This window comes from Myxocyprinus asiaticus, chromosome 11 (genome assembly GCF_019703515.2).
Source record: "Myxocyprinus asiaticus isolate MX2 ecotype Aquarium Trade chromosome 11, UBuf_Myxa_2, whole genome shotgun sequence".
Classification (NCBI taxonomy): Eukaryota; Metazoa; Chordata; class Actinopteri; order Cypriniformes; family Catostomidae; genus Myxocyprinus; species Myxocyprinus asiaticus.
Window position 1 is genome coordinate 26868316 of NC_059354.1, and position 22705 is coordinate 26891020.

General features: G+C 38.9%; 1 long non-coding RNA gene across 1 annotated transcript; it reads right to left on the reverse strand.

Annotated features, from left to right (window-relative positions):
* Positions 1-21148: 21148 nt before the first annotated feature.
* LOC127448376 (uncharacterized) lies at positions 21149-22416 on the reverse strand. Its single transcript, XR_007898515.1, has 3 exons — positions 22289-22416; positions 22082-22174; positions 21149-21684 (listed from the first exon to the last, which is right to left on the reverse strand). It is a non-coding gene; the product is annotated as an uncharacterized LOC127448376 (long non-coding RNA).
* Positions 22417-22705: the final 289 nt, after the last annotated feature.

A 22705-nucleotide genomic window follows, 5' to 3' on the forward strand; every position in this document is an offset into this window, starting at 1 on the left:
TTTTGGTTATTCAGGGCAAGACAGTCATACTTTGAGTCGGGGGACAAAGCAGGGAAGCATTTGGCTAGATATATAAAGCAGAGAGAGTTTCTTTCTATCATTCCCTTAGTGAAATCTGCTGGTGGTGAAATTTTTACTTCAGCCATTGATATTAATAATGCCTTTAAAGAATTCTATCTTGATCTTTAAAGTTCCACGTCTTCGTCTACTGATGAAGATATTAGAAACTTTGTGGAACCATTAGATCTTCCTAAACTGAAGACTGAGCAAAAAAACTCTCTTGATTCTGAGATAACCTTGGAGGAGCTTGACCTACTGGCAAGGCTCCAGGGCCAGATGGTTTTGCCGCAGAATTTTTTAGATCCTATGCTACAGAACTTGCTCCACTTTTGTTAGAATTTTTACTGAATCATTAAAGAATGGAAAGCTTCCTCCAATCATGACACAAGCCCAGATCAGTCTGATTCTTAAAAAGGACAAAGATCCAAGCGAGTGTAAAAGTTACCGTCCAATCTCCCTGATCCAACTAGATGTAAAAATGTTGTCAAAACTTTTGGCTAACAGATTAAGTAAGGTTATGACATCTCTTATACATATAGATCAGGTGGGGTTTATTCGGTGCCACAGCTCTTCTGATAACATCAGGCATCTCATCAATATCATGTGGTCAATAAAGAATGATCAGTCTCCGGTCGCTGCCATATCACTTGATGCCGAAAAGACGTTTGATATGGTAGAATGGGATTATCTTTTTAAGATTTTGGAAATGTATGGGTTCGGGAGTACATTTATTGGTTGGATTAAGTTACTTTATAGACACACTGTAGCAGCGGTACAAACAAATGGATTAATTTCAGATTATTTTACTCTGGATAGGGGCACCCGGCAGGGTTGCCCTCTTTCCCCATTATTGTTCTGTCATGCCTTGGAACCATTAGCAGCTGCGATAAGAAAGGAGGATGATTTTACAGGGGTGGTGGCAGGAGGTGTGGCGCATAAGCTTCTGCTTTATGCAGATGATATTTTATTATTTTTCTTTGAACCTACTAGATCTATGCCTTGCCTCCACAGAATTATTTATTCCTTTTCCAAGTTCTCAGGATACAAAGTCAATTGGTCTAAACCCGAAGCTTTGGCTCTGACAGCGTACAGTCCAGTAACGGCTTTCCAGCCGGGCGCTTCCAGTGGCCCAAACAGGGCATTAAGTATTTGGGGATTTTATTCCCAGCAAATTTGTCTGATTTAGTTAGTGTTCATTTTGACCCTTTAATAAAAAGGTTTTCGAGCGATGTGGGCAGGTGGGCTTCATCACATCTATCTATGATTGGGAAGGTTAATGTTATTAAAATGAATTGTATTCCAAAATTTAACTACCTGCTACAATCTCTCCCTGTAGATGTCCCCCTCTCTTATTTCAAGCAATTTGACAGCATAGCGAAGTCCTTCATTTGGAATAGTAAACGTTCCAGTTTGCATTTTAATAAGTTACATAGGCCGATAGACAAAGGTGGACTAGGCCTACACAAGATTTTGTTTAATTACTATGCGTTCAGTCTCAGACGTTTGGCTCATTGGTCACTTCCACCTGTGAGAGCCCCTCCCTGGTTTGTTATTGAACAGGCAGTTCTTGCCCCTATTTTGCCATTACAAAGCATCTCTATCAAACTAATCTGAAAAGTTAAGTTACACCCCGTTATTTCGCATTTACACTCGGTATGGACTAAAGTGTCCAGATTGTTTAAATTGGACACTTATTTAAATGTTGCCTTGAGCATATGGCTGAACCCAAGACTGTGTATTGGCAAGTCCCCTTTCTGCTGGCCAGAGTGGATTGTGAGGGGGGTTGCTACAATCAGTGACCTATATGAAAGTGGAGTGTTGAGATTATTTGAAAACTTGGTCCAACATTTTGGGATCCCCAGACCTCAGTTTTATAGGTATTTACAACTGCGCCACCTGCTTTGTACTATTTTTGGGAGTAGCAACCACCCCCCCCCCCCCCCCCCAAAGGAGGCAGATGTTTTGGGAGAGGTGATTGTGGCTTTTGGAAAAGGTCATGAAGCATCAGTGTACTACTCCCTGTTAATAGATTTTATTGGACCCCCTCTAGACTGTATAGGCTTGGTCTTATAGACACACCCATCTGCTGGAGATGCCAATCGGAGGATGGAGACATGGCACCATGTTGGTGGTGTGTCAAGATCCAGAAATTCTGGTCTAAGGTTCAGAATTTTGTTTGCGACGTGGTGGGCACTCGGGTTTCGTTTTGCCCTAGACTTTGTGTTCTGGGCGATGGGGCAGTCATTGATGTGGGGGATGGCCATATTGAGAACTGGGTTCTGACCTGTGTGATGATCACCAAGCAGGTTATTTTGAGGGGTTGGAGTTCAGCTGGTGCGCCCCCATATCCGGAGTGGTGCACGGAGATGGGGAGGGTAGCGGTTTATGAGGAGATGTAGATTTAGATTAGTGATTAGATTAGATTAGATTAGATTTAGACGGGGTGATTTAGATTTGTTTGTCCGGAAATGGGGCAGATATTTGGGATTTTAGGGGGGCTCTCGGGTGGGGTGTGGAGAGAGTATTGTAGTATAGTTTTTAAGTATGATTATTATGTGTGTATATGTTTGTGTATGTATGTATGTATATATATACTCTCTGTTGGTTATTTGATACTGTGTTTTTTTGTAATTAACATTTTTATTAAATCTTATAATAACAAGAAACACACACACACACACACACACACACACACACACACACACACACACACACATATATATATATATATATATATATATATGTGTGTGTATATATGTATGTATGTGTGTGTATGTGTATGTATATATTTACTTATGTGTGACCACAGGATTGTTTTTTGGGGAAGCGGGGTTGGGGAGGGGGGTTTGTGGGGTTTAAATGTTGTGTGTGTGTGTGTATATATATATATCTATATATATGTGTGTGTGTGTGTGTGTGTGTGTGTGTTTCTTGTTATTATAAGATTTAATAAAAATGTTAATTACAAAAAAACACAGTATCAAATGACCAACAGAGAGCTGCATGTTAATTAGCAGAAAACTCAAGCAGAATCACTTCAATGTTGATTTTAACTTAACTCCGATTGTTTTTGTTTTGATTTCTGTAATAAATTTACTCTTATATCTGTCTTACAATGTACATAGTTCAATATATTTACTTCAATCCATATTTATATATCTTATTTTTAGCTAAAATTCTTTAATTAGGCACACTACGTGCTTTAATGATGAACTCAGGAGGAAACACTCACTGGAGTTGTCTGAACAAAATTGCCAAAGAAATTGTTTATTTTCTCCTGACCATAAACACTCTTTTAACACTTTTCAGTTACTTTACACTTAAATTGTTTTGCTTTGAGTTAATTAATCGCAGTTTTCAGCGTAGCTCTTCACTCTCTGCAAGATGGCGATCAACTGAACATGAACAAGTCATGCATGCTCAGAAAAACATTACACTACATTATTTTTAACAATTTAATTTATCTTCAATACCCTGTTAATTTTAAAGGGGCTACATCCTCCCCCCCTAAATAGGCATGTGTCCCTGCATGTAGTCAATTTACACTACTGCATGAGGTAACAGGGAATTAATACTAGAGCTTGTGTCAAAGTCAAGGGCTTGGGAGAATGCTTTATCAAGTCCACCTAACAGTGACTGCATAATAAGGACTAATGGATTCCTTAGAGTTGGGAAAATCAGTCTGCGAGGTGCAACTATTTGTCTCGTAGGTCTTCCCTGTTGTTGATGTTCACTCATGCTCATCAAATATAGGCACACTCATTTTTACAGGAGGATCTTTCTCTTGAGATTCCACTGATTCAACTTCATCTTTTACTTGAGATTCAGTGGATATATCTGGAACAGGTAAGTTCATCTCAGTTTCAAAATCTGCATACTCTGTTTTAGAGACTAAACCAACATCATCTTCAGAGGGTATTCTTGTTTGATCACCTGTTCCTTGTGAAGTGGGATTTCAGTTGTATCAACACAAGAATTTGGTAACAAGGGAGTGTAATACTCTACTATATTGTCTTCAGGTACATCTGTCACATTTTCCATCTCAAGTGCACTAAGAAGTATGTCACAATCTTTCTTTTTTGATTGACTCTTTTCCTTCACAGGTTCATCAACAGAAGATGACATAAACTCACAAGGTAAGAGTAAATCCCTGTGTAAGGTCCGCTCTGGACCATCTAAATTCAAAGGAGCAATGACATAAACAGGTGAGTCTGTTTCACAATCTTGTACACTGTTTTACTTCATTTGTCCGCTATTTTATGATATGTGAGCACGACATCAGGCTGGAGCTGCTGGCCATCGATTACCCTCACTTGGTCAAAGGCGTGCCTAAGGGTTTTGTCACGCGTCTGCTCTAGAGGGAAGCCTCCTCCGGGAATTCCCTGAGGGCGGGAATGCCAGAGGATTCCCCTCCTGCATCATTCTGATGCTGAACAGACGTGGACGGCCCCTGGCTCCGCCTCGCCATCAATTGTGTTACACATCACACACCAACATTTTGGTTTGCAGGACCCATCCACACACAGCGCTTTTAGTAACCTTTTAAACCCCGGCCAATTTGTTCCCAGAATTAGTGGATGGGTGAGGTGGGAACTAACCACGGCCTCCACAATATGCTTTACCCCCAAAATTGAATAACGGTAGTCACTACCCGATATTTGTGAACATCCCCGTGCACACTCCTCACCATCACCTTGTGTTTTGTACCCAAAGCCCCATCATGAACCAAGCCAAGGTGGATCGAGGTTTGATTACAGCCCGAATCCACCAGGGCTTGGTATGTACGGCCCTTAATTTTTACCGGTATACTTTACGTCCCGGGGGCAGACTGTGGAGTGTCGGGGACCCGAATCCACATCTCCACCAATTTGTACACGTATGTGGTATAATAATTATTACAATTAAAGTGCATGTTATAGGAGAAGATATGGGAAATTGGTTTATAAATAAATGAAAATAACTGAATTTCTTTTGGAAGATCATATTATTTGAACAAATAAAAATGGTTACAAAAATGTATACATTGATACATTTTTCCTAAAGATAGGGTTTGTTGTATTATAAGAAAAATCATGGTAGCCACACCTGTGGACATATTAGGATTAAAATATCCATTGTGTAAAGAACTTATAGATAAGCTTTCAAGCAAATTCAAAAGAGAACCAAAGATATGATGACAAAATGGCCAAAGGAAGGGGCATTTGATGTAGCATTGTGTGAGGAAATGGAAACGTTGATAAAAAAAAATGATAAAACTAAAGATAAGAATAAAAAATAAAATAAAAAGAGAGAAACAAAGAGGGGAAATGAGAGAGAAGTGCTAGCACTGTTCAAAAAGGAAGGAGAAAATTCTCTGAAAAATATAAGACAGGCAAGAAAAATACTGAAGGATGCAGAGAAAGAGATAAATAAAAAAGGAGAGGTCTTTGTTAAACCACCTCCATATGTGCCCTCGGAAGGTCAGTTTCCAATACTCAAGAGAACTGTATAAGTTTTAGGAGAAATGCTGATGGAGGGTCATGTGGAGTTGGAAAAAGAAAAACAAATGGTGAGACTGAAGAAGAAACAGGATAGAAAAAGTGAGAGAAACTTGCCTTTAGATTGTTATGAACAGGCACAGACAGCGTTAGATAAAATAAAAGTACAATATGAAAAAGTATGTGAAGAAGAACCGTTAGGGCAAGTGAGAAGAGAAGAGGAGGAGATTGAAGCAGAAGCACAAATAAATAGGAAAATTAGAGAAACAGAAAAATTTATACAAGACACAGAAAAGTTGGTGAGAAATAGAAGTAGACTATTGGACAGTAGGGAGAGAGAAAGTGAAGAGGAGTCATCATTTGATGGAGAAAGGTGGGCACAGGGAAGAGAAAAAGAAGGCTTAGACTATTGGCACAGCAACTCCCCATTTTAATTAAAGGTACGCAGGGACAGTATGTGCCTTGGGCTACACAGGACCTTGAGGGTGTTGCACCTGGACCAATCAGACACACAATTATTCATTATTTAATGAATAATCCAACAGACGTCTCAAGACTGTAACAAGCAAAGGTCCAAGTAGGTCCAAGCAGACTCCGAGATGTCGGCTCTCCCACTAATCATGAGCTTTTACTCCCCCTTTGCTGTCACTAGTCCAGCAACTAGTGAACCTCAGAGACATTCCAGGTGGGGGAAGATAGCCACATTCAAAGCAAAGGAATGTGGGAAGAAGTAACTCACTCCATTCCCCCATAGGAAAGACACATAAAGCCCATAAAACAGACTTTTCTTCATTAATTTATAGACAAACTGTTCTATAAATGAACATGCATATCCTCAGGACGTGTGTATGATTATTACTGTCTGTTATAGTGTCTTTTGTACTGTATACCATTTTGTGCATGCTTTATGACAGAACCACTAGATAATGTAAAATTATTGGTATCATGCTAACTATCAAATTAATCCTTGTGTGATGCCATAAACATTGGAGTATAGCACCCCCTTATAGCATATATTGTATGCTTGTTATATTAATCAGAGCATAAAGGGGCACAAACTGCTAGCTTACTCCAATGATGCAAATGAGTCAGCTTCCAAACAAAGAAACTTTTCCCGCTGGAAAATTGCACCTTTCTCATTGGTCAAGCCAAACTCGAGAGGAGTGACCTCCCTCAGGATTTAAAGGGCACTGTCAGAGTGACCTCTCTCTCTCTCTCTTCCCTCTTCTCTTTCTCCCTTCTGCTCATGGTTGCTGCTCGTGTGGGCCGGAAACACCCGATCCGACTGTGAGGTTGCGGGCCGGCAGGCCTTAACACATCAAGCCATGTGTAACTTCCTCGACCATAACGGAGTCAAACTAACACCGCAAGTTCATCATCATTTCTTCATTCAACATGGAAGAAATTGATTGCAACTTCAACACCATCGACTCAAGGAACCATCAAGACTTTCTCCTGAGACTGCATCTGGGCACTCTCTCAACTGCCAAGGCATTGCAAGTATCATACAATTAACTAACTAAACAGAGGTTTAGTATAAGCTGTGAACCCCTTTGTTAACAAAGGTAAGAAACTGATGGTTCTTTCAGATGGTTAAAAGACTATTTTCATAGCTTCATTCCCCTGTTCTGTTCCTGTTTCATTCACTTTCACTTTTCCATTTCCCATGTATGCGTGATTTGTGTATATGTGTTTGTTTAGATTAGTTATGTGTTTGTGATTTAGTTAAATAAAGCTTTTGTGTACATTCTTGCGAGTTGATTCTGGTCTGCTTGTAAATCAACATCAATTTAATGATTTGATCACAGCTACATGCTAAGAAAAAGTTATTTTTCTGTGGCCACGAAAAATATCCTTTCTGAGAGTTGACAGACGATCAATACTGAGTGTTCGCTGGACGAACAGATTAATTAACTACATCAAGTTAATTATATTAACTGATCTAAATGTTTATAATTAATTATAATGATTTATGATTAATTATTCATATTTCCATTTTAAAGATAATTTGACTGTGGTATATTTTGATAAATAATCTCATCCCTGTTTTTAAAAGATTTCGCTTCAAAGCTGTACCTAAATATGTGTAATATTATTTTCAATAAGCCATGAGAATAATATTACTCCAATAAGTGAATTAATCATAATTCCCTTATTAAAGCTAATTCCTTATAATAGAAATTGTGAGCGGATACAACGAGATGTATTACGATTTTAATAATCTAGTTATTTGTCATTTATCTAATTGATAATAGTTGTCGAACTCGACTAATTCCATTATAAATTTCCTTACATAATAATGTAGAATAAGGACAGTTTAATTTAATTCCTAGCTCACACATACTGTTTCCCTTCATATAATGGTGGTCGAATGCGGCCAAGATTCGTAAACAAATTAATTAATTATTTACATATAAATTCGCTACAAGGGGCTGGTCTCTCGCCTCCCTGATATCCATGAGGGGGCTGGGAAATGAATTAGAGAGTTTGAAGAACAAACAATGGGCAGACTTTTAGCTGTGGGGGACATTAAAGCACTCCTGGCAAAAATTGTAAGAGCAAAGATGGAAGAAATCCTTCAAGCATCTGATCTGGACAGAGCTGTGGACTCTTATTACATGGATGGAACTCTTTTTGATGTATACCATCCAGCTGTGTGGCAGGCAATGCGTGCTGTGTATCCAACTAGAGTGGACCCTAAGGCATTAAAGGGGGAACAGCTGGGGGAAACAGAATACCCAATCACATATGTCCAGAGACAACTGAAAAGATGGAAGCAAGAACCTGAAGGGAATCCAGAGGGAGACCCATTAATGGCTATATTGTTTAGAATTGCTGTGATAGATGCCATGCCACAAGTTGTAAAGAGCAAGCTGGAGGACGTGTTCGGCTTAACCTCCAAAACACACAAAGAGTTTTGCGACCATGTGACTTATGCAGTGGAGCAATATAGAAAAAATGAACAGAAGCTCAAGAACCAAGAGAAAGAGCTACATAGAAAACTGACTCAGTTACAACTTGAAGAACTAACAAATAAGCATTAGAAAAATATTCAAGCTACAGTAAAGAAAGAAGAATCAGAGCAAATGACAGTAATGGCTCCTGTAAATGCTCCATCACCAACTATCCAGCTAAATACACCTACAGCAATCCCTACAGATACACACCAGATCCCTGCACCATCGTCAATGTCTATGCTCAACAGCCGGGGACGATGGGATGGAAAAGAAAACCATCACAAGGGGGACAGAGAGGAAGAGGCAGGCCTAAAAACTTTCCTCTGGAAGTGTGCTGGGGATGTGGACAGCCTGGACATAACAAGAGCGATTGCCCCATAAATCCATGGCAACAGCCACCTGGGGGTGGAAGGGGGGGAGTTGGTAACAGCCATTTCAAGGTCCATCTCAAGGCCCAGTAAACCCTTGGGGAGGTCCAAATCAAGGATATTAGGGATGCCCAGAGAATCCTACAGGGGAGAGTCAGCTTCCAAATTTAACAACCAATGCTGATCAAGAACCTATGCTGCAGGTTAAAATAGAGGGAAAAACCACACCCACGCTAGTAGACACAGGAGCAGTTTATACGTGTGTAAATTCAAATTATGCCTCACATCTCCCCTTGTCTGGAAAATTTGCAAAGACAATAGGATTCTCGGGACAAATGCAGTTAATTCCTATGACTGCTCCAGTTTGTCTTCAAACTAAAAACAAAAGTGCAACCATACCTATCCTGGTATCAAATCAGACTCCTGTTAATTTGTTAGGGAGAGATGCATTATGTAAATTGGGGCTTTAGATTTGGTGTTCTCCAGAGGGAGTGTATATAGACTTACAGGGAATAAGAACTCAAATGATGATTTCTGATCCAAGAGCCAAGTGTACTGGATAGGACAGATAGAAAATGATGTGAGACAGACAATTAATAAATGGGGAAAGTTTATTGAAGCACAGATTCCTGAAGCACAGTTGCCAAAATCAGAATTTCACTGTACGATGATATATGATCCTGAGAGAGATGCAAAAATAGAAAAGGAATGGAAGGAAGGAACTGAAAGACAAAAAATCGAAATGACCTCGCAATACATCATAATAGGCAAACAAGGAGCAGCTTTGAATATAACTGAGAGTGAATTTGTAAAAAATGGTTTAATGTAGCAGATTCTGCTCCACATGTATCCATATATGTCGGGAAAAATTGGAAAGCTAAAGGTTTAGGGCCAATGATGAAAAAGGCTAAACAGTGCCAATGGGAACCAACAGTAAATCTATTGATTTTTCATTCTGCTGACAAAAATTACATCGAAATTTTGTGTGAGACTATATTGATGGGTACTCCTCAGGAAGTAGTCATTAATAAAAAAAAGAATACAAACGCAGATGATGTAATACTCCAATTTTGCCTGTAATCAAAGCAAACAAATCTAAATGCCGCCTTGTTCATGACCTACGAGCAATCAATGATATAGTAGAGGATTGGCCAGCTGATGTTCCAAACCCGCACACGCTGCTGACAAATGTCCCTCCTGATGCCAAATACTCCATTTACATGATGCCATTTACTGTGATTGATTTATGCTCTGCCTTTTTCAGTGTTCCGGTGGCAGAGGAAAGTAGACACTTGTTTGCATTCACATATGCTGGTAAACAGTATACCTATACCAGAATGCCGCAGGGATTTAAACACTCACCACATATATTCAGTCGGGTTCTCAAGGCTGATTTAGAAGACCTAATGATAGACAGTACTCTGCTGCAGTATGCAGGTGATTTGATGATTTGTTCCACATCATTGGAACAATGCCATAGAGATTCTATTAAAGTACTTACTAAATTAGCTCAAGGAGGTCACAAGGCATCCAAAACAAAACTACAGTATTTCCAGCAGCAGGTTGAATATTTAGGATGATTGATCTCATATGGCACAAAAGCTACAGTGCCAAATCAATTAGAAGGCATAAGTAAAACATCATTGCCACAAACAGTAGGACAGATGATGACTTTCCTAGGAATGACTGGCTTCAGTTCTGATTGGATAGAGGAATATGCAGTAAAAACAGCTACTCCAATAAGATGTAATACAGATGCGTTACTAACATTTGAGTCTATAAATTAAGAACTTCAAAGGGCATCTGCCCTCTGTAATCCCGACTACACTATACCGTTTCACCTGTATGTGGCAAACAGAGCTGGTGGTTATGCATCAGCTGTATTGATGCAAGAAACCTGCAGTGGTAGGAAAAAACAACCCATAGCTTACTATAGCACTAAGCTGGACAACGTAGCACAAGGTTACCCACCATGTTACCAACAAGGCCTTGCAGCAGTATATTATGCATATGAGAAAGCATCTACATTAACCAAGGGATACCCAGTAACCATTTATATGCATCACAAAATTGTGGAGTTACTAGAACAAGGAAAATTTGTTCTGACTCAAGCCTGCATTCTATCATATTCATCATTACTTACGTATCCAGATGTTACCATTAAGCAGTGTAATACAGTTAATCCAGCTGAATTGATTCCTTTGGTTTATGAAGGTGAGCCACATGAATGTGTAGCTAATTCATTGGCATTCATTAGGCTATGGCCAGATCTTGAGTCTACGCCAATCTCTGAGGCAGAAGTCACTTGCTTTGTGGATGGTTCTAGTTTTAGAGATTATTTGGGAAATCATACAGGATATTCAGTTGTAAAGAAAGACATGGATGAATTTGTGCCTGCAATATCCCAAAACTGTGTACAGCCTTGCTTTGCTCAATTAGCAGAATTAAAAGCTCTCACGACTGCATGTCAATTAGCAAAGGGACAAACAGCAAATATTTTCACTGATTCAGCTTATGCTCATGGTGTATGTCATCTGTTTGGAGCAGTGTGGAAGCAGAGAGGCTTCAAAAAGAGCGATGGAACTCCCATTCAACATGCTGAACAGATAGGTCAATTAATTTCTCCTAAGATGCTACCAAAATGATTAGCAGTCATCAAATGTCAAGCTCATAAAAAAGGAAATGACTATGTCATTAAAAGTAACAACAAAGAAGATTTTGAAGCTAAAAAAGCATCAGGATGTCAGGTAGCAATATTAGCTCCAGTAGTTCTTATAGAACCACAACCTCAGTTGGATGATATTATTCGAATTCAGCAACAAGCAGGTCCTAATGAACACTCCATGTGGCACAAAAGAGGAGCCACGAAAGACACACAAGATATTTGGCGCTCACATGAAGGACAGATCGTTGCACCAACCTCACTTTTAAACATTCTCATTCCAGATGTGCATGGTTTTGACCACTGCGTGAGAGGCGAAGTGAAAAGGAAAATTAAACAGCAGGGATATTGGTCTCCATACTTACATGCAATGATAGACGATTTTCTGTCCACATGAGAAGTTTGTGCCAAAAACAATGTTAGGAAAGCAACAGCGACACCAATAGGCCACATACCAATACCAGAAGGACAATTCAAGCACCTGGTGATGGATTATGTGGACATGATAAAGCGAGTTCAAGGCAAAAGGTATATGCTTGTGGTAATAGACAGATTTAGCAGATGGGTAGAAGCAATACCATCAGCAGATGAGGGGGCAGGAACAGTAATTAAATTTCTAACAAGAGAAGTAATCACTTGATTTGGAATACCATCAGAAATAAGTTCAGATAATGGATCAGAATTCATTCAAAAAACTGTAAAACAAGTATTGCAGCAATTGAGAATAAAACAGAGACTAGGGTGTGTTTATCACCCACAATCACAAGGGATGGTAGAAAGGGTAAATGGTACCCTCAAGCCAAACTTAACAAAATATGTGAAAGTACTAAACTTAACTGGATTGTTGCTTTACCTCTTGCACTAATGAGCTATCACATGCAAACTAACAGAAGCATGCACTTAACACCGCATGTGATGCTTACAGGTTGACCCATGCCTGTGCCATATTGCAGAGTTCCCTACAAGGACCCCCTCTAGAGCAATTGCAAATGGAACTTAGGTCTTATATGAAGAAACTAACTGCAGTACATAAAGCTATCAATTTACATGTAAAGAGAAAGGAGCCCAAAGAGGAGACAGAGACATCTTGTCCAGTTGTCCCAGGTGACCAAGTATATTTGAGGGTATTCAGGAAAGTGGAATGAGCCCAGGAGAGAGGAACCCTACAAAGTGGTGACAGCTACTCCAACAGCAGTCCAAGTGGAAGGAAGCACCACCTGGTATCATCTAAACCACTGCACAAGAGTTCCCAGAGTAAGCAAGGAAAGAGAAGGCGAGAGACTTGAAACAGACGATACGGAAGAAAGTGAGGAGAGACCAGAAACACAGGATGAAGGAGTGCAGAATGTCAAAAGCTCAGAAAGAGATGCACAAACAGCTAAGCAAAGCAGAAAGAATCAAGAGAGTGGAAAGAATGAGTCCAATAGCATGTCTGATGATCATCACATATCTACTGCATCTGATACTACAAGCTCAAGCCACAGTCAATACCACCCAAGCTTCTCTACTACAAGCCCAAGCTACAGCCAACACCACAGCTCAAAATTTCAACCAGACTTCCCTACAATTTATTTTTCAGCCCTCGGTCAGACCCGGTAACAACTCAATAATAACCCCAACAGAACAAGAATTGAATACTGAACAAAAGATATCAAAACAACGTAGAAAAATTGATAATGATATCAATAGTAATAAGAAAATTAACAAATTAGATATTTTATGGGAAACAGCGCAAAATAATGAATGGTACAAATGGACAACGTTTACAGCAAGAGAGACAGGTATGGGAAATTGCCTACTGTGTTCCAAATCACCCTAAAACAAGGTAATAGTAGTTCCAAATCCACATGACTATCGAAAATGTGCTGAATTTAATAGAAATTTTTATCATCTAAAAAAGCATTTTAGACCCTATTGCTCAGCTGAGTGTTTGGCTTTTTTGGGTAATTCTATCCTTGAGGATCAATTTAATAAACCACATTGGGGAGATTGGTGTAGATATGGGGATATAAAAGAAAATATTAAAATAAAAGAAGAAAAGGTAGAAATCCCAAAATGGTACGACATAGATTATAGCCAACAGTATGAGTGCTATAGTAAGCCTGAAAGAACTCAAGGGAAGATGTGCTACTATTTGGTACTTAGAAAAAACAAATGCTTGGCAATCAAATGTATCTGTAAGAGTCCCAGTACTTCAAGCACAAGGATTAAGAAAGGAAATGAAAATATATCCAGAATGTGAAAATCAAACTATAGCATTACCTTCAATAGAGTTATATGAAGATCAGACAATAGTGGTGGCAGACTTCTTTTGGGTCTGTGGAAAAGAACAACTTATGGCCTCCTTACCACTAGGATGGAAAGGGATATGTGTTAGAGTACGATTGATTCAGGAAATTACCATGGCACAGTGGGAATTAGGACAGTTCATGAAGGAAGATAAGAATAGAACTAAGAGAGCTTATAAAACAGACCCTAATGTGTTTATAGACTCAAATGGTCAACCCAGGGGTATACCTAATGAATTTAAGGCTAGACATGAAGTCAAAGCAGGATCTGAATTAATATTCATTTGGATTACACAAAATAAAAACACAGAATGGATCAATTATATTTACTATAATCAACAGAGATTTATTAATTACACTGATGTTGCTTTATCTGCATTAGGACAACAAGTACATGAAACAAGTAGAATGACATGGCAAAATAGGCAGGCTCTTAATTGGTTATTGGCAGACAAAGGGGGTGTATGGCTTTATAAACCAAATTGGGATTCACAAACATTGGATGAGGATTCAAGTACCTCAAATGAAGACGAAGAAGATGAATAAAGATGAGCCACACCCTGGGTGTAAGTGCTAGCCTAACCTCTCCCCAAAGGGTGACCCTCTATGATGCACAAAGTATCTGGGTTAAAGATATCTACACTACAAAAAAGAACTCTTAATATTTTGATGAATATTTTGTTTTATGTTTGATATACTCTACATAACTGTGACAACCACAGGCAAGGCTGAAACAATTGCACGCTCATGCTTATAACATGCTTATATGTTTCAATTATTGAATGAAAGTATAAGGGGACAGAATCTTTTACTCCATTGTTAATCAAACTTGAATTGAGACGTTTGGTTCTGTAATCTCCACCGGAGTGCGGTTGAATAATCTGGTCATTGGTCACTTAGTCACTAGATAGCATACCTGAGGCGACTGAATTATGAAACTGCACTCTGGGTAAAGACAGTGAAGGTGGGACTTATGTAAGTCCCAGAGGAGGGATAATGTAGAATATTTTTATAATGTTGAGTATAAATTAATCAAGTATAATCAATGTTAATATAGCCATTTTATTCTACAATTGTTTCTGGTGGTCAAGCATGTAACTTGCTGTGTCTGTGGAATGTGGGGCCCCTTGCATATGGTAAACTGAGTCTCCTGTGTTAAAGCTAAAGAAAATATGGTGAAGTCTCTCCACTGTCCAGTGACACATATGGAATATATTAGCCATGCCTTGGGAAATCATATGTATAAAGGGGGACAAACCCATTTTGCGGGAGTTGCTCTGCAGACTGACTCGGCTTTGCTATCTCTGATAATAAAGTCTATCTTCTGGCATCAAAACCCCAAGACTTTGAGAGTGATACTTCATAGAGGCAGCAGAAGCCACAACAGCAACTCTCCCATTTCTCAACTCTATTTTGTGTCTGCTACTCAATTTCTTTTTACAAGTGCTGCATACACATGACTCTCTGAGTTTTTCAGACTGTTTCCATTAGGACCATTGAACCACAGGTTCTGTAGAGAGCATCAGGTGTTGGTACCATTCAAGGCAGGAACTTCACTTGGTTTTACAGTTTGGAACGACTAAAGCTAATGTGTGGATCACTGCAGCTCTTCCAGCAATTTCCTCTGGGAACTTCATATTGAGTTCAAGATAGCCTAGGTAAGGCACCACTTGACCTCCAGCACCTTCAATTTCAAGTATATTATTAAGGGGTAATATTGGCTGTGACTGCAGGTGAGTACTATAGAAGGACTTAATCACAGTAGTCACTTGAGAACCGGAATCAAGGAGACAATTACAGGGGGTTCTTTCAGTGGTGAGTAAAGCAGTACATCTGGGTCCAACCGATCCATTTGGAGGAACTTCTGAAAAGGATTGGATCTGTGTATGAGTTTCACATTTGGCTTTGCAGGGTTTCTGGTTTAAATTGTGACTGGAATCAGTCCCTTGAGCCTTAATATGTCCCTCTAACGAGACCCTTTCCAGTTTAAAGGCTGGCCATATTTCAGCTTCCATTCATTTTGCTTGGCCTTTAACTCTTTGTATTGCTGACCCACTACAACTTTGTTAGGGGGATTCACACACTCTCTGGCTATGTGGCCATCATCACCTCATTTAAAACAAAACCAAGCTCTGGGCTGAGGTTTAGGCATTGCTTGATAGGCTTGAATTTCTGCTTTCATGGGTTGCTCATTTTCGTTTAGTTTCTTGGTCCCTACTTTCTGCTGTTTCTTTGTCTTTTTGTAGCTCGGCTGCATTTTCAATTCAGCAACTTGCCATCTCAGATCTTCAGTCTCAGCCTTGTAAGCCTGTAGCATGGCTGCATTTGAATCGCAGGGCACTGAAATTTCACTCACTGTGTAAACTTTCAAGGATGGTTTTAATTTGGGGCTACCCAGATGGCGCTGTAATCTTTCAAGCTTTGCATCTCATCTGTCTTCTTCTGTTCTAATCTGGAGCAAAAGCTGAGTAAATTCAGTTTTTATTTTTTATTTTTTTTGACTCAAGTTGTAACAACAAAAGCAGTGACTGATCCCAGTAGCCTCGAGTGAACTGTTTGAGTAACTGTCGGTTGGCATCTGCTCTCTTCACTGCATTCCTTTTCACAGCAGAACTGAGGAGTATCTACAATCTCTGAAGAAATTTAGAGGCTTTCTCACTTGAGTTTTGATGAGTGTTGAGGAACTTGGCAAATATCTCATCCTTATCCTCCACAAGGCCATATGCAGAATCAAGAAGATCCACATATTCGTGTGGGGATGCAGAAAGACCCAGCTGTTTAACAACATCTGACGCTGGTGGAAGAAGGCTTTCCAAAATCTTGCTGTACTGTACATCTGTGGGCAGGCGATCCTAAAACATCAACTGAACATGTAAACACCATGTTTCAAAATCCGACTCATCAGGTGGTCTTGGTATATGACCTGAGATACACTATATTGCCAAAAGTATTCGCTCATCTGCCTTTAGATGCATATGAACTTAAGTGACATCCCATTCTTAATCCATAGGGTTTAATATGACGTCGGCCCACCCTTTGCAGCTATAACAGCTTCAACTCTTCTGGGAAGGCTTTCCACAAGGTTTAGGAGTGTGTTTATGGGAATTTTTGACCATTCTTCCAGAAGCGCATTTGTGAGGTCAGACACTGATGTTGGACGAGAAGGCCTGGCTCGCAGACTTCGCTCTAATTCATCCCAAAAGTGCTCTATCAGGTTGAAGTGCATGCCAGTCAAGTTCTTCCACACCAAACTCGCTCATCCATGTCTTTATGGACCTTGCTTTGTGCACTGGTGCGCAGTCATGTTGGAAAAGGAAGGGGCCATCCCCAAACTGTTCCCACAAAGTTGGGAGCATGGAATTGTCCAAAATCTCTTGGTATGCTGAAGCATTCAGAGTTCCTTTCACTGGAACTAAGGGGCCAAGCCCAGCTCCTGAAAAACAATCCCACACCATAATCCCCCCTCCACCAAACTTCACAGTTGGCACAATGCAGTCAGACAAGTACCATTCTCCTGGCAACCGCCAAACCCAGACTCGTCCATCAGATTGCCAGATGGAGAAGCGTGATTCGTCACTCCAGAGAACGCGTCTCCACTGCTCTAGAGTCCAGTGGCGGCATGCTTTACACAACTGCATCCGACGCTTTGCATTGCACTTGGTGATATATGGCTTGGATGCAGCTGCTCGGCCATGGAAACCCATTCCATGAAGCTCTCTACGCACTGTTCTTGAGCTAATCTGAAGGCCACATGAACTTTGGAGGTCTGTAGCGATTGACTCTGCAGAAAGTTGGCGACCTCTGCGCACTATGCGCCTCAGCATCTGCTGACACCGCTCTGTCATTTTACGTGGCCTACCACTTCGTGGCTGAGTTGCTGTCATTCCCAATCGCTTCCATTTTGTTATAATACTACTGACAGTTGACTGTGGAATATTTAGTAGCGAGGAAATTTCACGACTGGACTTGTTGCACAGGTGGCATCCTATCACAGTACCACGCTGGAATTCACTGAGCTCCTGAGAGCGGCCCATTCTTTCACAAATGTTTGTAGAAGCAGTCTGCATGCCTATGTGCTTCATTTTATACACCTGTGGCCATGGAAGTGATAACACCTGAATTCAATTGTTTGGATGGATGAGCGAATACTTTTGGCAATATAGTGTATATTTCAGCCATTTTGACCCTTGGATTGATGAAGCTACTGAAGTGTCATTCTTAATCACATGTTCAACTACTATGCGCTGTACTTCAGGTGGGTTCAACACATCAGAAGAGATACAAGTGACAGGCTTTGGCATGCATGCAGGCTTTGGTTCTTCAGGGTGGAAAACTGCTGCAGTGGGGGTTTCTTGAGGTGAAGCATGACTCAATCACTTTGTCTTTCTTTTCAGGAGAGTATCGCTATTGTCAGTGTCTATATCACTTGTGTCTGGGTCTGAGTCTGAATTGTCAGGCTGAGCAGAACTAGCTGAACTTACAGTCTGGTCAGCTTTCCTTGACAAGACATCTACTCTGTGGGGTCAGATACATTTGGTATGTAGCAAGGGGAATCTGGCTTCAAGATACCTATGGGTTAGTCAGAGTCAAACTCAACAATGACTTCAGTGTGACACACCTTATCTGATTCTCCCACCCTTACAACCTTAGTCAATTTCCCATACTTCTCACAAGATGATATCATGATCAGTCTCTGAGATGTCTAACACACAAAGAGACTTCTTCACATCTACACCAAATTCTTCCTCAATATTCATGTCTGTACAAAAATAAATTAAATAAAATGACTCTGTTGATCTCAATGAATTTCAGAAACTTTTAAATTGTATCTCGTAATGTTTGAATAGAAATAAAACTATAACAGATTCAGCTGTCAATGAAAAAATCCTCCTGGCTGGCTTGCCATTTTTGTAACCGCTACATAGCATGGTGTATTCAGAATAATAATCTAGATATCTAAATTAATTCAGATGGGCACAGTGATATAGGTTCAAAGGAGGATTTTAGACAGCAAACCACATATGTTTGAGATAGAAAAGTGTAACTTTATATACATTTTTTAAGTATCTGCAGAATGGAAAAATACAAAACAAATAATCAAGCCTGTGTATGGTAGAGAAGAAAAAAACAACAACCTCACCAAAGTCTAAAGCGCTCGTTTTCATGAAAAAAGGAAAATAAAATGTCTCAGTCCTTTACGTTCCAATGAGGGAAAATGACTGTACAACCCGGGTAGTTTTAAATCTTGTGTTCACTGAAATGATTCAAAGCGTTCTGAGTGTTTGAATCTCTTGGATCACTTATCTGTTCTCAAAGCACTCCTTGTAATCTGGATGAAAAGCTCCACTCCACTTGGTGGCGTGTTGTAATGTCACATGAATCTTGCCGGCTCGCCTGATCCAGAATCAACGTTCATCCAATGGAAGCACACTCATAAAAAAAACAACCTGCATAAATGCAGAGTACTCATTATCACTCAATGCACTCAATTATCAGTTTAGATTAAATATAACAGATATGGGGTTTCAAATCTGTCACAGTTAGTATTTGTGGCTGCTCCTTCAACTCTCCATCAAAATGTGGGAGCAGACACACAAAATACATCTCATCTACAAAATATGACTACATACACATCGCCTATGTGTGATTTAAACAGTCATTGCAGTGCTTAACCCTCTGGAGTCTGAGGGTGTTTTGGGCCCTGGAGAAGCTTTGACATGCCTTGACATTTGTGCTTTTTTCAGTTGCTTAAAAACATATTCATGGCTAAAGTCTGATAATACTGTATTCAGCACAAACTGGGCTACAGTAATATGTCGGCAACATGTATGTACATGTTTGTATTTTTGAGAAAATAACGTTTATGCGTGGTTTTTGAAAAAACAAAGATTTTAAGTAACTGAAATAAGGCCATATAACACACACTAAATATTTGTTCACAAGACTTTTGAGAACTGGATCTTGTAGCCTAGAGTTTTTGCTACAAAATGATGTGAAAATCATCCTGATCACTCATTCATACAAAACAATATAGTCATTTAACTTTTGTAAGACACTTTTAGTGTTAGAAAGGCCATATGCGAGGAGGCGTGGATGATCATGAATATTGATGTGATTCACACTTGAGAAGACAAAGAACCCTCCCCTGGGCCTATCAATGAGGAATGTGACTGAGAGAGAATGAATGTGAGGAGACTTAATGATTGAATGTATTGTTTGTAGCTTACACTCAAAAAACAAATGTTTAGGCTAAAAAAAAAAAAAAAAGAATTAACGCAGTAGTTTGCATCAATCTTTTTTGAGTTATGACATCTAATGAAATTATGTTCAGCCAATGAACTACACTGAGTTAGAGGAATTACCTTTTCCTCTACAATCAAAGGTATTTTAAATTAACACTTAATAATTGTTTGCATAAAGACAAGTTTTTAAATTGATTACTAAAAAAAATTAAGTTGTTCCAACTAGTTTTTTTTCCACATTATTTAAAATAAATTTAAGTGTTATGTACTTAATTACTATAATTATGAACACAAGTCTTTAAGTTGACAACCATTAAAAAAAATTAAATTGCTCCAATTAAATTTTATTCAGTAGTTTTGAGCTTTCTCATGTTTGTTCATTTAGTAGCTTTTAAGAAATTAATTCAACAACAATATTGTTAAACAATTAACTTTTTTTATTTTGAACTGCAGTTGTGTATTTAAACACACAATATTTAAATCTTGAAAAAACAAAACAATTGTCCATATTACCTTGGGAAATTTTGTAAGCATACTCTATGTCATCACAATAAATAAATTATTCCATCATAGCATTTATAGTTATAGGCTTTTACATATTTAAAACTACAGTGCCAAACGTATACAATCTGTAAAATATTAACTGCAGTTTTAAAATAATTTTGTAAAATATCTGTAAACATTTTGTAAAACTACAGGAACAAGCAAGTGCTCATTAAATATTAACTTTCAATGGCCAACAATCTTCTCATGATCCAGCAGCTTTTTATTTTTATTTTTTTTTTTTTTACACAATATAGATCAATTTTACAAAAACCGTAACAAACGTGTTTTTGCAGCAGACAGTCAGTTTTTGAAACAATATGAAACATTTTAACACATAATGCTTGCTCATTCATCAGTACACCTCTTTGAGGATTAAATGCCAGTTCTAAGGGTAGTACAACAGGTATTGGAACATCTAAATACAACTTAAACAAATGTGAATCCCTTAAAACCTTAGTCTTCATGGAGATAACAGTTACGTACGATGGAGCTTTCCTAAAGTTGCTATACCTATGCTGCATATGTAATTACATAAGTAAGCCCACAACATTAATTTCCAAAACACAAAAATAGCATTTTACATCATCTTTATTTTGTCAACTGTAAAGACAAGTTTTGTTGCATATACAGCATACCCAAAGCAACTTCACAGAAAATAAATCCAAAATTTTGTCTTGCGTTCCCTCTTTTGTTATACTATCAGTTTTGTAGCCTCTTCAGTGGACTTCAAAATACAAAACAACATAATCTGAATAAAATCTGATAGTGCTCTGAAACAAGTGGAATCTTCAGAAAATACTGTTCTTGAGACTCATTACTTTTGCACTGGCTTTCAGTCCATCAAGTTCAAGGAACAGCTTCTGAAACACTTCAAAAGTATATTTAAGTTCCTTACGATAGCTCAGATTCAGAGCATATATTATGCCCATCAGCAAAGCACAGCACCTTGGGATATCCTTTCCCGCCAGGATTTTGGTTCCCTCGACCACGATGGTTGCCATCTTGTGGTCAGATCCTGGGGTGGACTGGTCACCGATGATGGCAATTTTCATCACTTGCCTATCAAGACCTGCCTCAAACTCTTCTGTCCTTGTAAAGCAAATGAAAAGATAAATTAGCGTGTTAGAGATAATGAATTGGATAAATACTGCTGACTTTTTAGAATGTCACTCTTACTGAATTCAGTTGATCAACGGAGCCATTATTTTATTTTAACCCTTACACACACACACACACACACACACACGCACCCAATTACTCAAATGGCCTAAATAGGTTGCATCAATAAGAAACAATCAAAAATTATTGTATCATAAAACACGATAATTGTAAGATAACATGTCTATTTTTCTTTTATCACACAACTTATTGAACTTATATTGAACTGACAGGGAGCAGTGCAGGAGTAGGTTTCTGCCCTGTGTGTTTACACTGTACCCAGTGTGGATTTAATTTTCTTTTCAAGGTGTTGAATTACTTACAGCAAACTCCTTGAAAAGGTCATCTTCCTTCTCTCCAAGTTACACGGCAAGGCAGCGGATGGCTACTTCTCTGCGTACTTCAACTGTATTGTGCTATTTAAGAAAAAGGAAAAAAAGGATCAAGAGAAAGTATCTAAATAAACATAAACTGAATGGGTGACTGCCAACAACTTGCATTTCAAACATAAGTCTAAATAATTATCATACCTCAAGAAGCATGTCCTTGATCTGCCTGATTCTCACTCCTGAAGCTCCCCTCCTTGATAAGACTACATCCATCAGTTTCAGGGTGCAATGGTCAAGTTTGGCCATAAAGGTAGATTCAAGGCTTACAGTGGTTATTCTCTTGAATACTTAATTTATCTGCAGACCACACAAACGGAAGAATTAAATCTTGCAGACAATTATCTACAGGTGCATCTCAACAAATTAGAATGTCGTGGAAAAGTTAATTTATTTCAGTAATTCAACTCAAATTGTGAAACTCGTGTATTAAATAAATTCAATGCACACAGACTGAAGTATTTTAAGTCTTTGGTTCTTTGAATTGTGATGATTTTGGCTCACATTTAACAAAAACCCACCAATTCACTATCTCAAAAAATTAGAATACATCATAAGACC